General features: G+C 39.1%; 1 pseudogene across 1 annotated transcript; it reads right to left on the reverse strand.

Annotated features, from left to right (window-relative positions):
- Positions 1-1,380: 1,380 nt before the first annotated feature.
- On the reverse strand, positions 1,381-4,548 carry LOC308610686 (UDP-N-acetylglucosamine--peptide N-acetylglucosaminyltransferase 110 kDa subunit-like; annotated as a pseudogene). Its single transcript has one exon. The product of its transcript is annotated as a UDP-N-acetylglucosamine--peptide N-acetylglucosaminyltransferase 110 kDa subunit-like (transcript).
- Between the last annotated feature and the right edge of the window lie 16,058 nt (positions 4,549-20,606).

Below are 20,606 nucleotides of genomic sequence, written 5' to 3' on the forward strand. Positions count from 1 at the left end.
GAAGGTGCTCTCAAGGCTGACTGCTTCCCACACATATGTTGGCTTGTTTAAGCCTCAAGCCCTCGATCCTTTGTTGAAATACAATAATTTCATTCCTATGGTTTTCAATACCAAAAACTCTACCTCCAGGAGGGTTAAAGTCTAATTTGTACTCCAAACCAAGTAGCAGTGCAGTTCGCTACTACTGAGGCTGAATCCATAAAGACTTCAAGACCACGACCAGAAGACAAGTTATTATATATAATACCCTAGAAGGCCTGGAACATAATTATCATATACATAGCTGGTCCTTCAGAACTTTTTACCTATAACATGTTTTTTGATGAAAGTTATTTAATGTACTGGAGATAACTGTGAATTACTGATCAAATATTTGAATACTTATACTTACCTGGAATTTCATTTCTGCTGAAAGAAAAAGGAAGAACAGGACTCACCTAAAAAAAAACAAACTTTAGAAATGAAAGTAAACATCTTATCACACACTATCACTTTTGGAAGCAGCATAGAGGGGCAGTCAACAGTAAAACACTGGTGAAATAGGACAAAACTCTAGGCCAAAAATCCATTATTATTATCATCAGTGACAGTACCACAACTTTGCCCTTCATAATTAATAAGCACTCCTAAGAGTCTTCATTTGGCACCAGATGATGTGTTTAAGAGAAACACTCTGGGAGGTTTTGAATCAGACTTGGTTTTTTGTTAGCCAAGTTACAGGAGAATTTTTAAAGTGGGGGGAAGGTAAGAAGGAAACGGACCAGAAAAAGGATTGAAGCCATCATCTACAAACCAACAAAGCACTGAGAGTTCCAAATGTTATGTCAGACACTAAAATGACTGATACAGGCTCAAATGGTTTATAAAACCTAGAAAAAGACTACACCAGCAAAGTCCCCATTTATCTGTAAAGTTCAGAAACTAAAACAAGGAATATTTCAGCTTAACACCTTATCTCAAGAGAATCATATACACTTCACATGAATAAAAATACCTGAAACCAAACATTTTTAAAAGCTCCAATACCCAAAATAGAAAGAAAAAAATTAATTCAGAAGACTCAATCCATCCATGATAATCACAAAATGGCTGGGCAATCTCTATCTCCCTTCCACACTAACCATCCATCCCCTGGAAGACCAAGGGAGATCAGACCTTCCAGACTTACCTTCCAGACCTTCCAGACACCTGGCTGCGGCAAAATTCGATGGAATCTCCTTGTGGAACAGCAGTTACCCATCTCTTGTGTCTCTCCCTGTCATGATCATGCAGGAAGCAAGTCTGGCTGTGTTATTTCTTATCATTGTGTGTCACCCATCTGCAACATGATATTGAAAAAGTAGTTCCCCTTCCCCCAGAAGGTTGAGGCTCAGCTACAGGGGTAATTCTCCTGGGCACACAGTCATTATTTAGGCCGACTCAGTGACTTCAACAGGCTTAATCATGTCATCAGGTTTGTTGCCAGCTGCATAATGCTCCCACATCTGTAGATAGAGCCGCTCTAGTTCCATCGTGTATTGTCTGGTGTTGAACAGAGGGCTAGATGTTCTCTGCTTCCAGACTTTGCCACGAATTTTCTTCAGGTATTCTACATCAGTTCCCAGTTTCACAGCTATCTCTTCATATTCTTGTCTATTTTTAGCAATCAGCTCAAGACAGCCTAAACAAGTGAGCTGGGAAGCTGCAACTCGGGAAGCAAGAGTCTCTCCTGGCAGAGTCACCATGGGGGTCCCTGCCCAAAGGACGTCCATCCCTGTGGTGTGTCCATTACAGAGTGGAGTGTCCAAGCAGACATCAGCCAGCTGGCCTCTCCGAACATGTTCCTCTTTAGGAGCAACAGGGGAAAAAATGATACGGTTCGGGGGAAGGCCCATATTTTGTGCGTACTGTTGAATATTAGCTTCTCCTGCTGCTGGAAAACGCAACAGCCACAGTACACTATTGGGAACACGCTTCAGAATATTTGCCCACATCTGCAAAGTAGATGGGTCAAGTTTGTATAACTGATTAAAGTTACAGTACACAATGGCATCTTCTGGTAACCCGTACTGAGAACGTGTGGTTACAATAATGGTACGGGGAACCTCCTCTCCAGTGGCAGCCTTATTGTTGATCAGGGTAGTTGCCAGTCCATTGCTAATACTGAATCCATTAATTGTAATCTGAATTTGTCCTCTGTTAATCATTTCAATAACTGCTTCTGCAACAGTATTCATAGGAATGACAGGCATATTAAGAGTTGTATTACTGCTGTCTGCGTTGTCTTCTCCATCAGGACATTTCATCTTGACTATTTGCACATCTGATAGACTATCAAGAAATGCTTGGAGGTCGATGCCATTCAGCACAATCCGATTGTCATAAATGTGCCCATTGGACTTAAAATCGATGACGGCTTTTTTCTTCAGGTGAGGAAACATATTAGCATGATCACCAATAAAGAAAGTATGGGGCATATAAGCCAGTTTCTCAGAATACTGCTCAGCAACTTCAGCAGGTGAAGTTTCCTGATCAGTGATGATATAATCCATGAAAAGCGCGCCACTAGTCCCAGGGTACCCCAGCCACATTGCCTGAATAGGAGCTGGCCTGAGAGCAAAGAGTTCATTTCGAGCACCCCTGGTATAACCATTCAGATTTACGAGGATGTGTATACCATCTTGATGGATGCGATCAGCTGCTTTCCCATTGCATGGAATCTGAGAAAGATCAATGAAATGATTGGCTTCTGCCATCACCTTCGCTCGGAAGTTTGTGCCATCATGTGGGCTCAGGCCATAACAGAATATCTCAAATTTATCAGGATTGTGCATGCCTGGAATAGACTGCATAAGATGAGAAGTAGGATGATTCCCAAAGTCAGAACTCACGTATCCTACACGCAGTCGACCATCACTGAGCTTCAGGTCTTTTGGATGTTCATACGGTGGTTTATGAAGGACACTTATATTAGCCAAGCAGAGGTTCCCATGCCTCTCAGCAATAGCCTTCCTGAAGCCATGAGAAAGAGGATAGAGCATACTATGATGAGGCTGCACAGAAGGCAACCTATTCCTCTCCAACTGGTCAGCCACAATGCTGACCAACTTCTTCATTCGCTCATCATAGTCTGTCCAATCACAGACAACCTGCAGGCAATGAGCCAAATTACAATAAGCGTCAGGAAAGTCAGGTTGAAGCTTCAGAACAGTGCGATAAGAAGCAATTGCTTCTGGAATATTCCCTGAATCGTGGTGAATGGAAGCCAGATTGCTGTGGGCATCCGCAAATGCAGGGCTGATCTGAACGGCACGAGTATAACATTGCAAGGCTCCCTGAACATCCTGCATCTCCCGTAGGGTGTTTCCCATATTGCTAGGCATCAGCAAAGGTAGGACTGATTCGAATAGCCTCTTTATAATGCATCAGAGCTTCGTGCAGTTTTCCCTGCTGCTTCAATACACTTGCTAAATTTGAATGGGCATCAGCAAAGTCTGGGCAGAGCTCTAATGCTTTACGATACAAGCGAACTGCCTCTTCACTGTTTCCCTGTTCTCCTTTGATATTGGCTAGGTTATTCAGAGAGTCTGCATGGGTGGGACACAGCCGGAGAGCTGTATGATAACAATCTTCTGCTTCAGCAACACTGCCCTTCTCTTTGAGTGCGTTTCCTAGGTTGCAGTAAGCATCAGGGAAATGTGGTTGCAATTCAATAGCTCGCCTGTAGGTGTCTATTGCCAGATCCATCAGGCCTTGCTCATAGTATACACAAGCCAGGTTGCCATGTACCACTGCATGATTTGGACTCAAGCTTAGGGCACAAAGGTAAGCTGCCACAGCTCTGTCAAAAATCCGTGCCTCATTGAAGACATTTCCTAAATTGATATAAGCATCCAGAAAATTGGGGTCAAGGGTGACAGCCTTTTCAAAGTGATGAATTGCAAGCCAAATCTCCCCTTGTGCATTGAAAACACAGCCAAGATTACTCCAAGCTACTGCAAAGTTCGGTTGCGTCTCAATTGCTTTCAAATAACATGCCTTGGCTTCTTCTAAGCCACCCAGGGCTTTGAGCAGGTTCCCCAGGTCACTGCGAACACAGTACAAATAAGGATTGTACTGAAGAGCAGAGACGTAAGCTTGTACTGCCCCTTCCATGTCGCCTGCTGCTACCAATGCGGCTGCCAGGTTAATATAACCATCGATGAAATCTGGTTTGAGACGCAATGCATGCCGGTAATGCTTAGTTGCTTCCTGCAACTGCCCTCTTTCCTTGTACACATTCCCCAAATTCGAATAGGCTTCTGCCAGAAGAGGGTTCTGTTTAATTGCCAGAGTACTAAAGTGGGCAGATCTGTCCAGCCTTCGACACTGGAAGTGTAGAGATGAAAGTAATAAAAGTACACCAGTATTGCCTGGCTCTTGTCTCCAGAGCTGCATGCAGTGTCTCTCAGCTGTCTCAAAATCTCCTGCCTGATATTCTCGATGTGCCAACTCAGCTAACCCTTGGAAGGAAAGCATACATTTCGTTGGTTCTGTGCTGTCGGCCATGTTGCCCACGGAAGACGCCATCTGGAGCTTCTGGAGAGAGTGAAAAAAGGGGGTAATTGAGTCCCGCTGCCGCCACTACTGGCAAGAATGTTTCTAGAGGTAGCAAACACGAGCGCAGCAGCCGTACCACTGCTTTGGCAGGCTTAAGCGGCGGCAACGGTTACAGGCACTGAACCTTAGGAACTCTGGTTGGCCATCTACCTCTCATGCTCTTGAAATCTTAATTCTTAACCCTGCCCTCTTCCACCATTTTTCTGCTAATCAGGGAATAAAAATTACCTATCCATTTGCCTTACAAGAAATCAAAAGTCAGTAGTCCAAACACTTTTTAAAATATTGTTTTCTGTCCAGTTGGAAATGAGATACATGATTGACTTTTCTTCATCATTCATATAGTCAACGTGGAAAACATTAGGGCCATGAATTTCAATACAGTAAGATGAGAAAATTTTAAATTGGCCTTCCCAAACCACTAATAAGTAACCGATGTTGTATATGATGCTAAAATCTTAGAGACTGAGTTTGATATTTTAAAAGTTCTGAAAACATTAGCTAATTTCTCCTCATCAAATTTCTCATGACTCAAACCTGAGTGTTACTTTTTAAAAGATAAATTTATTTATTTTTATTTATTTATTTTTATTTTGGCTGCATTGGGTCTTCAGTGCTGCGTGCAGGCTTTCTCTAGTTGAGGTGAGCGGGGGCTACTCTTTGTTGTGGTGCCGGGGCTTCTCATCACAGTAGCTTCTATTGTTGTTCCACAACTCTATGGGTTCCTTTTTAGGTCCTACGAAGAACCCTAGAAATTAGTTCATGTAATTATAGGTTTTTGCAAAATTGTCAAAAGTGAGATATTTTAACTTCCATCAGGTAAGACCAGCGTCTATTTCTTTGCCAATTTTCCTTCTATCATAGTCCGCTATGTTGGATCATATTGGATTGGTCACAGGCTTTTTTGAAACCTGGCTAAGGAGATGTTTTAAGTGAGGCTATTATGTGATTTTCAGACACCACCATATGTAATTGACTATATAATATCCCATTACAGGAATAACTTCCAGTACTCTTACTGACTACTCTACTGACTTAACTAGCACAAGACACAGAAACGTAAGGACAAAAACCACCTTACAATATAGCCATGTCTTGCACTTCACAGCTCTCAAAGCATGTGCATTTGAAGAAGAAAAAAAGAACTGAAAAGTATAAAACCAGAAGTTATTCTGTGGAAAATTATTTCAATCATCAGGCATGTGAAAGATAAGTCAAAGATTCAGTTTTCTTCAATGCTTAGTCAAAACGGACATTTCCTTCTGTCAAGAATATACTCCAGGGCTTCCCTGGTGGTGCAGTGGTTGAGAGTCTGCCTGCCGATGCAGGGGACACGGGTTCGTGCCCCGGTCCGGGAAGATCCCAAATGCCGTGGAGCGGCTAGGCCCGTGAGCCATGGCCACTGATCCTGCATGTCCGGAGACTGTGCCCCGCAACGGGGAGAGGCCACAACAGTGAGAGGCCAGCATACCGCAACACAAAAAAACAATAAACTCCAGGGGCTTCCCTGATGGCACAGTGGTTAGGAAGCCACCTGCCAATGCAGGGGACACGGGTTCGAGCCCTGGTCCGGGAAGATCCCACATGCCGCGGAGCAACTAAGACCGTGTGCCACAACTATGGAGCCTGTGCTCTAGAGCCCGTGAGCCACAACTACTGAGCCTGCGAGCCACAACTACTGAAGCTTGCGTGCCTAGAGCCCGTGCTCTGCAACAAGAGAAGCCACTGCAATAAGAAGCCTGCACACCGCAACAAAGAGTATCCCCCAGTCGCTGCAACTAGAGAAAGCCTGCGCACAGCAACGAAGACACAACACAGTCAAAAATAAATAAATAAATAAATAAAAGAATATAGCCCATCAATAATGTGTGTAATGGAATGGTGTGAATGAGTATTTTATCAGAATTCCTGATAAATTCCTGATTGTAATGCACAATCCTATAGCAGTACTGAAATCAGTAATGCATTTATAATAGTAAATAGTTATGAGGAAGTAATCCATAGAGGTTTTCTCAAAGTTAACAATGAAAATTAATGTGACATTATCAATAATAAATTGTGACGCTGAAATAAACTTTTCTAAACTATTAATAACTAAAAGCAAACTCTAATCAACCATGTTAAAAGAAATCTATGTCTATAAACTACAAAGTTTATTTCTGAAAATTTTATTTCTAAAACACATAAACTGTCATATGAGGAGGCAGTTAAAGAATATATAGCTACAAGAGTGGGGAAAAAGTTTTATAGAGACACATCTGGCAGTAGTGAATTTTCAAATGTCATTTTTCTAGATTTTGTGACACCTATAGTATTGATATTTGAAAGCATTTAAAAAATTGTAATTTGAAGATTTGCTACTTCCAGGTAGAGTAAAATATTTGGAAGGAAAACAACATTTCCACGGAGAAAAATTTTAAAAGCCAAATAAAATAGTCAGCATTCAATCAAAAAGTTCTAGACATACCAAGAGATAGAATCATTTGACTAAAATTCTAAGAAAGGAACAGATAATACAAAAATATTTATATAAGATATTGTGTATCTTTATCAGGAAAAGTCTTTATCAAGAAAAGACTTTAAAATCATCAGAATTAATATTATATTTTATTTATTTGTATATTTTATTTATATATTTATATAAAGGACTTAAAGATAAAGCCCTAGTTAAGGCAGTGACAAAAGCAGTAGCAGTGGGAGTGAAAAGAAATGGTTATATTCAAGGATATTTTGTCAGTAAAAGTCCAAGATCAAATGTCTGACTGCATACATGGGATGGATAGACGGAGTGGGAAAAATCAAAGTTAACTATAGAGGTTCTAGTGAAGATGGGGTTGCCATCACCCAACCCAAGGGGTTGCAATCATCCCCAAGGTCTAGGAGACTCAAAGGGAAGGTCATGGTCGAGGAAAAGTTAATTGCTGGGAAAATAAGACTCCCAGTCTCTCCATCTCCTTATACTAGTTTTTTTTTTAACATCTTTATTGGAGTATAATTGCTTTACAATGGTGTGTTAGTTTCTGCTTTATAACAAAGTAAATCAGTTATACATATACATATGTCCCAGTATCTCTTCCCTCTTGGATCTCCCTCCCTCCCACCCTCCCTATCTCACCCCTCTAGGTGGTCACAAAGCACAGAGCTGATCTCCCTGTGCTATGCGGCTGCTTCCCACTAGTTATCTATTCCTTACACCAGTTTTGTTTTTCCACTCATATACGTAGCAGCATTTCATTCAAGGGGAAAGCCATTGATCTGACTGGTCAAATTAAACACCATAGTTCAAGGCACATTTACAGTGGTTAGTTCCTCCACAATTTAGAAAGTAACATTCACAATTTCCCTCTTCCTACACCGTGGAACACATTGGCCATTCCTCCAAAGTTTCCACTCCATAGAGTGGACCAGAGTTGACATTAGCCCAGAACTGAGAGCTTGGCATGAGATGGTGTCAACCCCTCCTAGAGCTCTGGCATAAGTTATGACCCAACCCAGCTCCACAGAGAGCTCTGCATGGAATCTTGTCTCAGCCATAATAATGTGATTCTGCTTTTCATTTGGTTTTCTTCTTTGCTTAACTTTCTCTGGCCACTCTGACAAACAAAATTTCAGGCATTCCTGGGCCACTCACTAACTTTATTCTGTCTAATGATATCCAGATTCCCAAGAAAATTACTAACAATAAAGGGGGAAATTTGGAACATGGTGAGTTTTAGGTGCCTGAAAATACAGGTAACTGAATCCAGTTAAGTAGCAAATTATTTGGGTATCAAATATGCCAGTAGAAGAGCAGACTAAGCTCAATTTAATGTACTCTTATTGGAGACACATGTAAATTCTGGGTCAATTTTGAAAAAGTTAAAAGCACATAGCTGAGATTAAAAGAAAGAAAGGAACACCTGCATGTTTCAGAAAGTAACAGAGAAATTAAATCCAGAGAAATAAGAGCAGACTGATGTGTATGGGTTCCGTTCCTTAGTATAGGCCTTATGTAAATAGGGGCTGGAGCTAGAAATCTAACATTACCTTGAGGCCAGGAATTTAGACTCAGGATGGAACAATATTGAGAAGTTAGTACAGATATCCTACAGAAATTTCATGAGGAACTGCTTAGTCCATTAAGAGGGCCAGGGGAGGTGGTGAGGAAGACTGATATCTCTTGAAAACCTTCAGGTACAGAAAACATCAACACCTCTGAAAAGTAGGCCTGTCCTTCCCAGAGTTGTGATGGCCAGGTTGTCACTAACCTGGAAGGCCCTGTAGGAATCAGGAACTGCAAGGAGAGTAATTCAAAGAAAAACAGATGCAGGATGGGTGTGGCAATAAATCCTAGGACCCTATCAGAAACAAAATTAAAACCACTCTAGAGGGAAATTTTAACAAACCAGAGCAGAGAGTATCCTAACCAGAATAGAATAATAATTCTGAAGAAGTTACTTTAGTTATTTACGTAATATTCAATGCATTTCCATGGCCAGGCCCTTTTGAAGAATTCGAAAACATATACAAACAATTCATTTACATCTTATATATCCCACCATCCAGAGCAAAATTCACTTAAGAACTGTACTGGTGGAAATTGGGCGGCACTATGGAGAAAATAAAACGGTGTTTGCCATCAAAAAACATGAAGGTAAGAAAGATAATGTCTAATTTTTTAATTATCCTGTGGTTTCTTGAAATCTTTTGGAAACCCAAAATAGAGAAACCTAGGAGGAAATGAAGATTTAAATATTTAGAGATTTATCAACTCATCTCTAAAAGCTTTATTAATCTCTTATTTTAATAACATTCCTGAGAGGTATAAATGTGTCCAGTGATAGGGTTGAATAAGCCTGAGAGAATTTCATTTGTTTACTATTCTTGGTCAGCTCTTAAGACCTTTCAGGAGCATCTTGATTTTCATGGCCTCATCCAACAAAAAGCAGAATATTTTACAGAAAGTCCTGGTCCACTTTTTGGCTTGCTTTTGTGTTTATGTTTTTGGTTTTTTCACATTGGGCGGTACATTAGGCTACTTATTGCATACTCCCTCATTCATGCATGCATTTATTCAAACAATATTTACTGAGTTGAGACATTTAATTAACACTCAATAAATGATGTTTCGATGAATGAATGCGCTTTTTATCAAAGTAAGTGTAAGTACTGAGAAAAATTACAGAATGTATGATCCCAGCCCCACAAAAACTTATAACTGTGTTGAGGATGCTGATGAAATAACTAATATATCATATTATCATAATATATCATATTGGACAGTTTCTAAGTTCAAAAATTAGTTTTTATAGATAATCAGAGCATAAGGAGGACAAAGAAGGGACAGTTCATTATGGGTTGAATCTATCAATAAATGTATATTTCAGATGAGATTTGAGATTGACCTTAAAGAAGAGGACTTAGATATATGAACAGAGAACAAAAAAGGCATGGTGATAGCATGTGCATAGATAGTGTGGCCGATATTTATGTTCTTCATTAAAGATAGTCAGAGATAACCCAAATGTAACTGTTTCCATGGGTCCATTCTCAGTATCCAAACAAAACGGCAAATCCTATCTTAGTAAAACTAATGAAAAACACAGTCTTTAACAAAGAGATTGTGAAGGAAAGGGAGAGAGAAAGGCTTGCATCCCACACCACACAACAAAACTTATTGAATTCTTTGTTTAATTTTCTCCCTCTGAAAATTTCCTCTCCCTCTCTCTGTACGTCTCTCTTCTCCCACATCTGGCCACACTCTACCAGCCATCTTTCCAGATCTTTCCAGAACTCTCCATCCTAGTTTCATTAGGCCACAATTTAAACATCTCACAGGTCTCCAGGATGCCTCCCCATCACTTATTCCACAAAGACAAACAAAGGACACTTCTCAGGATCACATTTCTTTGAAGGAAGAGGTCATGAGGAGTGATTATAAATAATATAAGGTGGAGAACAGTGACTTAAAATACCATTTTTCAGCTTAGAATGTGAATACAGGGAACTTTGGGAAACTAGAAAATCTAGAAAGGATTCATTGATAATTATTTATGTTCAATGAATAAAATAAAATGTAATAATACAGCTAAACTCTGACAGATTAACTTTTTCAAAAGTTGCTTTCACACACCTTCACTATTGGGATGATTGATAAACACACCTTTCCTTCTTTACTTTCTTCTTTCTTTGCAGATACTGGCACCAAACTTTCAAACAATAAGAACCTTCCCATAAGTCCCTTGCCGGGAAGATTAAGGTATAACAATCCAAACAAATTTTTGAAGAAGATAACTGGTTGAAAGCATAAGAAAAGAGCTGGGGGGCTTCCCTGGTGGCGCAGTGTTTGAGAGTCCGCCTGCCGATGCAGGGGACGCGGGTTCGGGCCCCGGTCCGGGAAGATCCCACATGCCACGGAGCGGCTGGGCCCGTGAGCCATGGCCGCTCAGCCTGTGCGTCCGGAGCCTGTGCTCCGCAATGGGAGAGGCCACAACAGTGAGAGGCCCGCATACCGCAAAAAAAAAAAAAAAAAAAAAGAAAAGAGCTGGGTTTCTCTTATTCAACAGTCACATAATGAGTAATGTGGGAATTGGTTTAAAAAGTCTCTCTGCATGAAGGGCTAAGGTTAAGATTAGAACTTCTGAGGCCAGAAGAGCAAAATGACTACAACAATCCACATATTTTCAAGAGCCGCCCTTTGGATGTGAGGGATTCATTTTTCCCACTACTTTTTCAGCAACCCAACTGGTGTCTTTATTAAATGACCTAAGAGAATACAATGTGGCCAAGAAGGCTTAGATTTCCTTAGCCCCAAGTCAGATATTCTCCAGTGATTGTCCACTCTAATTAAAAAGAGAGATTTACAAAAGGAAACTGTATACAACTGAGTGTACCTTAATTTCAACCCTTTACCTGAGTTATTTGTTTTGCTTTCAATTCTCCGCTGAACTGCCTACATTAATATATTTTTAAGAACATTTCCTTAAGTTGAAGTATTCATTCAGTATATTCATTTACTATAATTTAGAAAAGTCAAATGATCTAGGCAAATTCATTTCTATATTGCCACAGCAGTGTATTGTGAACTAAATGACACCTGGCAGTTCTTTACTCAGATACTAACTCAATTAGAAGGCAGAACAAGGATACCTACCCATTCAGGGAAGGAAAGGTCACTTAGCCTCTGTAGCTGTCTTAGGTCTCTCATCATCACAGTAACAAATTGAACACTAAAAACCATATGATCATCTCAAGAGATGCAGAAAAAGCTTTTGAAAAAAATTCAATATCCATTTATGGTAAAAACTCTCCAGAAAGTGGGCATAGAGGGAACATACCTCAACATAATAAAGGCCATATATGACAAGCCCATAGCTAACATACTCAATGGTGAAAAGCTGAAAGCATTTCCCCTAAGATCCAGAACAAGACAAGGATGCCCACTCTCACCACTTTTATTGAAGGTAGTTTTGGAAGTCCTAGCCACAGCAATCAGGCAAGAAAGTAAATAAATAAAAGGACTCCAAAATGGAAAGGAAAAAGTAAAACTGTCACTGTTTGCAGATGGCATGATACATAGAATATCTGAAAGACACCATCAAAAAATTATTAGAGCTCAAAAATGAACTTGGTATATTTGCAGGATACAAAATTTATATATAGAAATCTATTGTATTTCTATACACTAACAGTGAACTATCAGAAAGGGAAATTAAGGAAACAATCCCATTTACAATCGCGTAAAAAAGAATAAAATACATAAGAATAAATCTGCCTAAGGAGGTAAAAGACCTGTACCCAGGGAACTATACGACACTGATACAAGAAATTAAAGATGACACAAACAGCTGGAAAGATATACCATGGTCACGGATTGGAAGAATTAATATTGTTAAAATGACCATCATACCCAAGGAAATCTACGGATTCAATGCAGTCTGTATCAACATATCAAGGGCATTTTCCACAGACCTAGAACAAATAATTTTAAACTTTGTATGGAAACACAAAAGATCCTGAGTAGTTAAAACAGTCTTGAGAAAGAAGAACACAACTGGAGGAATCATGCTCCCTGGCTTCAGACTGTGCTACAAACCTACAGTAATCAAAACAGTGTGGTACTGGCACAAAACATCGATTACTGGAACAGAATACAGAGCCCAGAAAGAAACCCATGCACTTATGGTCAATGAGTCTATGAAAAAGGAGGCAAGAATATGCAATGGAGAAATGTCTGGGCTTCCTTAGGGATGGTTTCATCAATTAATTTGTTTTCTTAAATGGACCATACTTTTCCATGTCTTTGTATACCTTGTGATTTTTTTGGTTGAAAATTTGTCTTTCAAATATTATAATGTAGTATCTATGGAAATCAGATTCTCCCACTTTCCCAGGGTTTTCTGGGCTTTTGATTGTTGAAGGCTGTAGTAGTCTGTTTGTTTAGGGACCTTTCCAAACTATTTTTGCAATGACTGTTTTCCTTATTGTATGTACGCACTGAAGTCTCTGTTCCTTTAGTTCATGTTTAGCTAATGTTTTGACAGAGATTTCCTTGAATTCCTGCAACTAAAACAAACAAAAACAAATATACACAAGCACATCCACATGCACACTCAAAACCACACACCTCTGCCCATTGTGCAGATTGATGGATCACTCCTTCAACATTTAGCTGACCTGCATTGAGTTCAGGGCTCAACCCATGGTCAAAGCTTAGAGACTCCTCTGGTGTTTTCAGAACATGCATCTTATCTTGAGTATGCATGTGGCTTTCTGAATTTCTCTGGGCACATGTGTACTTTTTGTAGGTTCTAATTTCCCAAAGAATCTCCCCCAACTTTGGCTCCTGCATCTTCTGTGGTCTAGTGTATTTCAATGCACAGTCTTCTGCCCCAGCCATCTGTGCTTTGTTAGTTCACCTTGCACTTTTTTTGAGCAATGACCGCTGCTTTTCCAGACTGTGTTCCAAGTTAGCTAAGACAGAGATAAGCATCTTGTGTCAGTCCTTCAGGTAGCTCCCAGACAGGTTAGAACAGATACACATGATAATCTGACAGTACGGTCTCTTCTGCTCCCTCCTGAAGCAGGATTGAGGGTCCCATACTAGGAATGGTCTGCTGCTACTTTAAGACTATCACTGCATTAAGACTCCACCACTTTAAGACCATCACTACACTAACAGTGGATGGGGCAAGGGCAGGTAAAAATGCCACAAAGCTTTCCTGCCATTTTCAAATTGCCTCTTCCCTGGTTCAGTATGTGTTTGGTTGCTATAAATCTTTGGCTGATTTCAGGACTAAGAGAAACTCAAAGAACCCCACAGCAAGAAACAGTACAATCAAACTCTCAGAAGCCAAAAGACACAGAAAGAATCTTTTCTCCCAAAGGAGAAAGAAAAAAGAAATTTGTTACAAAACAGGGATCCTCAGAAAGATTAGAGCTAATTTCCTATATGAAACCACGGAAGCAAGAGGCCAGACATATTTAAAGTGCTGAAAGAAACAAAAATTGTCCACCAAGAATTCCATATTTGGCCAAACTGGTTTCAAAACTTAGGGAGAAATTAACGCATTCCCAGATGAACAAAGGCTGAGGGTGTTTATTTTACAACTTCCTACCACTGCCCTAGGAGAAATGCTAAATTGAACCTTCAGGTTGAAATGAAAGGACACTAGACAGCAACTCGAAGCTGTAGAAAGAAATAGAAATCTCCAGTAAAGATAAATACATGGGCAAATACTAAAGCCAGTATTGTGTTATTGGCTTGTAACTCTACTTTTTATTTCTTACATGATTGAAAAAACAAATGCATAAAATAATCATAAATCCATGTTTTTGGGCTCACAAAGTATAAAGGTGTAATTTGTGACAACAATAATGTAAAGAGGAGGAATGGAACTGTAGAGGAACAGAGTTTCTGTGTGCTACTGAAGTTGGTTTCAATTGAAATTATATTGTTTTAACTTTAGAATGGTAAATGGAATCTTCTTGAGAACCACAAAGAAAATATCAATAGACTATATGCAAAAAGAAATGAAAAGGGAATCAAGAGTTCACCACAAGAAAATCGGCTAAGCACAGAAGTCAGTAATGGAGTAAATCAGGGGCAAAAAATGCATAAGACATACAGAAAACAAGCAGGAAACAGACAGAATTAAGTTCTTCCTCATCAGTAAGTTTTGAAAAAGTAAGTGGATTAAGCTCTCCAATAAAAAGATAAACATTGGGGCTTCCCTGGTGGCGCAGTGGTTGAGAGTCCGCCTGCCGACGCAGGGGACACGGGTTCGTGCCCCGGTCTGGGAAGATCCCACATGCCGCGGAGCGGCTGGGCCCATGAGCCATGGCTGCTGAGCCTGCGCTTCCGGAACCTGTGCTCCGCAACGGGGGAGGCCACAACAGTGAGAGGCCCGCGTACCACAAAAACAAAAAAAAAAAGATAAACATTGGCAGAATGGACTTTAAAAACAACCATAATCCAAGTATATGCTGTCCGCAAAAAACTCACTTGATTTCAAAAGACACAAGTTACTTGAAAGTTAAAGCATAGAATAAAATATCCCATGCAAATAGTAACAAAAAAGAAGGAAAGAGAGACAGAAAAAGAAAGGAAGGAATGAATGAAGGAAGGAAGGAAGATAGATCTGGGATGGCTATGTTACTATCACACAAAATAAACTTTAAATCAAAAACTATCACAAGAGGAAAAGGAGGCCACTATATGTTGATAACAAGTTCAATCTATCAAGAAGATATAACAACTATAAACATATATGTACCAAACAACCCCCAAATATGTGAAGCAAACATTGACAGAATTGAAGGAAGAAATAGATAGTTCTAAAATAATAGGTGGAGATCAATACCTTGCTTTCAATAATGGAAAACACATCTAGACAGAAGATCAGTAGAGAGGTAGGGGGACTGAATAACACATTTAATCAACTAAACCTAACAGCCATATATAGATCACTCCACTCAACAACAGCAGAATACACATTTTTCTCAAGTACACATGGAACATTCTCCGGGAAAGACCATATGTTAGGCCACAATACAAGTACCAATACATTTTTAAGAAATTGAAATCATACAAAGTATCTTCTTTAGCCACAGTGAAATGAAGGTAGAAATCAATAACAGAACCATTGATAGCCATTTCCCATCATGCCTGCCACACATGATATAAAGCAATGAAGGGAAAAACATAATTTACCATTTAGAAAAGTGGGAAAGAGGACATACCATTGACACAGAGTGTGTGCTGTTTTCCGTTGTCAGGGATAGAAATAAATTAGCATCATTTATTCATTAGTGTGTTAATTTCTTGGTCAATCATTGGGCAGCCAGTGTTTCTGCCTGATGGGAAGATTTCCTATACTCAGTGTTGAGTGGAGCCAACCTTGAAAGGGACATTTTAAAGGATTATACTGTGATGGGCTTCGCAGTACCCTTCCTCCTATGCCAGTATTTAGGTTGGGGTATTTCCATGGAGTGTGTAAAATCGTAGGCCCCAGTTCACCAGAATTTAGTTTGACTCGTTTTGTTAATACATTCCCTCAGTACTTTGTCTTTTGTAACCTTTTGCATTTACTTCATTCTTTATTATCACTGCAAAACAACTTTGTTTCCTGTTCAGATGCCAAAAAGTGGATATCAATACTTCCTGAGTTTTACACATCACAGATCAGTTTTGGATATCAGGGACAGAGACAACAGCTATTTCCAATGACTCTGAGACATACTTTGAACATGTGATTAAAATGTTGAGTGTTGAAATGTGTGTCGAGCTCATTATAGTTGCTCTAAAAGGATCAAACTGCAAAGATTTAAAAATCTTTACCTTTGAATAGTTTTCCTGTGCTGTCCTTTTGTGTCAGACTGTTAATGTGCAGTCTGGCACCTTCAAATAATGTGGCTTTGTAACCAATTATTTACATGTTGTTTTATCCACAGAGAATCTTTTTTTAAAAATAAATTTATTATTTATTTTTGGCTGTGTTGGGTCTTTGTTGCTGCACACAGGCTGTCTCTAGTTGGGGTGAGCGGGGGCTACTCTTCGTTGTGGTGTGCGGGCTCCTCATTGCTGTGGCATCTCTTGTTGTGGAGCATGGGCTCTAGGTGCTGGGGCTTCAGTAGTTTTGGCACACGGGCTTCAGTAGTTGTGGCTCATGGGCCCTAGAGCACAGGCTCAGTAGTTGTGGCACACGGGCTTAGTTGCTCCGTGGCATGTGGGATCTTCCTGGACTAGGGCTCGAACCCATGTCCCCTGCACTGGCAGGCGGATTCCCAACCACTGTGCCACCAGGGAAGTCCCCACACAGAGAATCTTAAGGTCAAAACATACAACTCGATTAACTACACTTCCTCCTGTTCACATTTCCCTCATCTTTTCTTCATCTTCTGTCTATGTATCCTTGGCCCTGTTTATATTAAGTGCTTTTGCAGTTATATTTGATTGTCTGTATTCCGGTGAGTTACCACAATGCTTTATGAGACATGCTAGGATATAAATGCATTTAAGTAATATATATATATGTGTAGTTTGCTTGAGTGCAGTGTTTTTTGTTTTCTGTACTGAATTCATTAGCATGGGTCGGTATAAACTTTAGCATAGGTCGATATGTAATTTGTAAACTCATAAAGTCTTAAAGGTGAGGAAATAAGTCTTTTAAATTTAATTATTTATTGTAAAGAGCAGAATAGCATACATAAACAGGTGCCTAATGAAAACTTGTATTCTAATTTGGAACTCTCATGAACACCTATTTTTTTGTTCTTCTAATGGTATGATAGTAGGCCATTTGATTATTTTTATTTTTATGGCTTTAACTTTAGAACAATGAAATATTCATACATTTTAAACAGTATTTTTCTTTATTTCATGGGGGTGGGATACTGGAGAAGTGAAAGGTCAAACACCTATTGAGGAATCCATACTTGTCTATATAGTGTGTACTTTTATTTCAATAACTGATTTAAAATTCCTAAAAGGATGCTATAATAAGTTATTATGCCATTTTACAGACTGAATCAAGTGAATTTCAGGGAGGTATGAAACTTGCCTAAGGCCATCCAGCTGCCAAGTGGTAGAAGTGAGAATTAAATCCAGGTATACCTATCGCCAAAGTTTCTGCTCATCTCTTTACATCATCCACTTTTAATAGCCAATGCTTTTCTGCTTACAAATATGACTGAGGTTTCCAGACAGTCAACATTGCTTTTTAATAAGATAGAAAAGTTATTGTTGCTTCTCTAAAGACATATTCCTTTTCCATTAAGTGACTTTAGTTGTTCAGATAATACTTCCAGACAGTAGTCATCATACAGTTGGAGACTAAGAACAGAACTCAGGGATGTGTCTAGCAGTCAGTAAAGACCAACTGGGCTCACTGATGATACTTACGGTCATTTCCTCTAGACTAACATAATGTTATTAATAAGACCCTAATAATTCACAGTACTGCCCTTGCCTGATTGTTTGTTCTTCTCCCTCTATCACTCTCTCTTTCCCCATATTATTATTATTTTTGACAATTTTTGGTGAATTAAATTCAGGGATTAGTATTCAGGAGCGCTAGTCACAAAAGCAGAGAATCTTAGCTCACACCAAAGGAAGAAAATAGAGAAACAGTATAAATTATATGAATACACACATTTCACACATGTACCAACTATATGTTGCACTTCTCCAAAATCTATTCGGTATCTGCACATTTATTGTATGTTAGCAGTAAGACTAGAAATGAGCGTAATGCTCTGTTTACAAGATACAGAAAACAGACCCAAATATGAAAATTACTAGCAATGAGAATGGGGAAGAAAGACTACAACAAGGAATGTAGATGATATTTTTGTTTCTTAGCTGTGATGCCAAATATTGAACTTTCAACTTGAGACAAGGAGGCCATAAAAAGTTGTATTAGTTTCCTAGAGCTGCCATGACAAAGTACCAGAGACTGAGGAGGTTAAACAACAGAAATTTACTCACTCACGGGTGTAGAGGCTAGAAATCTGAGATAAGGCGTCAACAGGATTGATTTCTTCTGAGGTATCTCTTCTTGGTTTGTAGGGGCCATGTTTTCCTTTTGTCTTCACATGGTCTTCTCTCTGTTCATGTCTGTGTCCTAATATTTTCTTTTTATAAGGACACCAGTCATATTGAATTAGAGCCCACCCATTTGACCTCATTTGACCTCAGTTACCTATTTAAGGGCCTTATCTCCAAATACAGTCAGATTACGAGGTATTGGGGGTTAAGACTTCCACATATTAACTTGAGCAGGACACAGTTCAGGTGATAATAGAAGATAAGAGTAATTTAAGCAAGTAAGTAACTATTGTTTACAGTGAGTTGCTTAAGGATATGAATTTACTCAAGAAAAACAAGAAGAAATTACATAACACTGTGTGTTATACAAAGATATTAAATTAATCATCATAACATCCTGTGAGATGGGCATTAAATTAGACTAAGCAAGAGTAAGCAACTTATCCAGAATTGTATAGTTGGTACTTTCCAGAATTTAAACCAGGTATTTTTCCAGTTCCATTCTACGTTATATATTCATTTCATTATTTGAAATGAATTTTGAGTCCTCATTTTGCTTAGTTTCTGAAGTTATATGGGGATAGAATGGAGTTGGATATTTTCAGTGACATTCACACATGGGGAAGGAAATTGAGTCCAGAAGCTTCAGCAATGTTTCTATGGAGAATGCTAACAACAGAACCAGAAACACCGTTATCCTTTTGGTTCAGTGATCTTTCCTAAAGCACTACAAGAATCAATTTTAAGAAGCCCAGTGTTTTCCAAACTTTCACCAATGGGCTCTGTAGGGTCCTCTAACAATATCTAAGAGACTATAGTTTCACATTCCAAGCCACTTAAGACAAGGAGTTCTGATTGTTCTCTGTGAGGAAATCAAGTGACAATCATAGCTGGTAATTTAGGGTAGTTTCTTCAGGGCCCAGGCAAAACCTAATACACAAGTAATAATCATTGTTAAGTGCATCTCTGACAAGGATTCATCAAGTAGCAAAGAGGTCTATAAATTGGGAGAAATTATGATCAAAGACAAACCTAGACCACAGTTATTTAATTAATGCTCAATTATTTATGAGTTTAACTTTGGTTAACCTCATTTTCCTTCTTCTAGACAATTTCCAATTCATCTCCACAAAGAGACCAGAATACTTACCTTCCAAAACAAGATTTATTGTGTTCCTTTAATTCAAAGCATACAGTGACTTCTACATTCACTCCACCAAGTTTTGCTAGGAGAGAAAAGGAGACATTATATTTTGTCTTGAATTACATATGCCACCATACTTGACTTAGCCCATCCTACTGGAAGCACTTTGACGCAGATTCTACAGTGTTGTCTTACATCCTCTACGGAATCAAGCCAAGGGAATCACACATAGTTACAGCTGGAAAAACGTTTGTTCTGGGTTGATACTTTTAGCCTTTACCACCAAGACTTTATCACCAAGATCTATCTTTACAGCCTCTAAACAGGAGACCTTCTTGCCTTCCATTTTCATATTGACAAGGAAGGTAAAGGGAAGAACTGAGAAGTACCCAAAGTCAGCTAGCAGCCAGCACAGATAAATCATCTGTGGAGATATTGTTTCTTTCAAAAGATATAAACATGAGAGGAAGTCCTAGTGTTTGAAACAATTGTGCATAATAAAATTCCATGAAAACCTAGAAATCCAGATGCAGATCAGTAACATATTGGCTAAATAAGCTGTTATGTTCATGCAATGGACAAGTGTACAGACATTAAGAAGAACGAGATACTCATTTCTATGAGATTCTCTTTTCACTGAACTCATCAGTGCTGCAAAAACAATGTTACATAATACTTTTTCTTTAACATTATATCAGGCATCCTCATCTTGTCCTGCATTTATTGCCAGTGTTACTAAAGTTTATCATTTACCTCTTTCTCTCTTAGACATATAATTTCTTCTTATTTTGGAAGCATTCATCAATCCCTATTTTACTCTTTCTTCTAAATTACAAATGAATATTGAATTTTATAAAC

The sequence above is a fragment of the Mesoplodon bidens genome, assembly GCF_964165515.1.
Source record: "Mesoplodon bidens genome assembly, contig: HAP1_SCAFFOLD_982, whole genome shotgun sequence".
NCBI classification, from domain to species: domain Eukaryota; kingdom Metazoa; phylum Chordata; class Mammalia; order Artiodactyla; family Ziphiidae; genus Mesoplodon; species Mesoplodon bidens.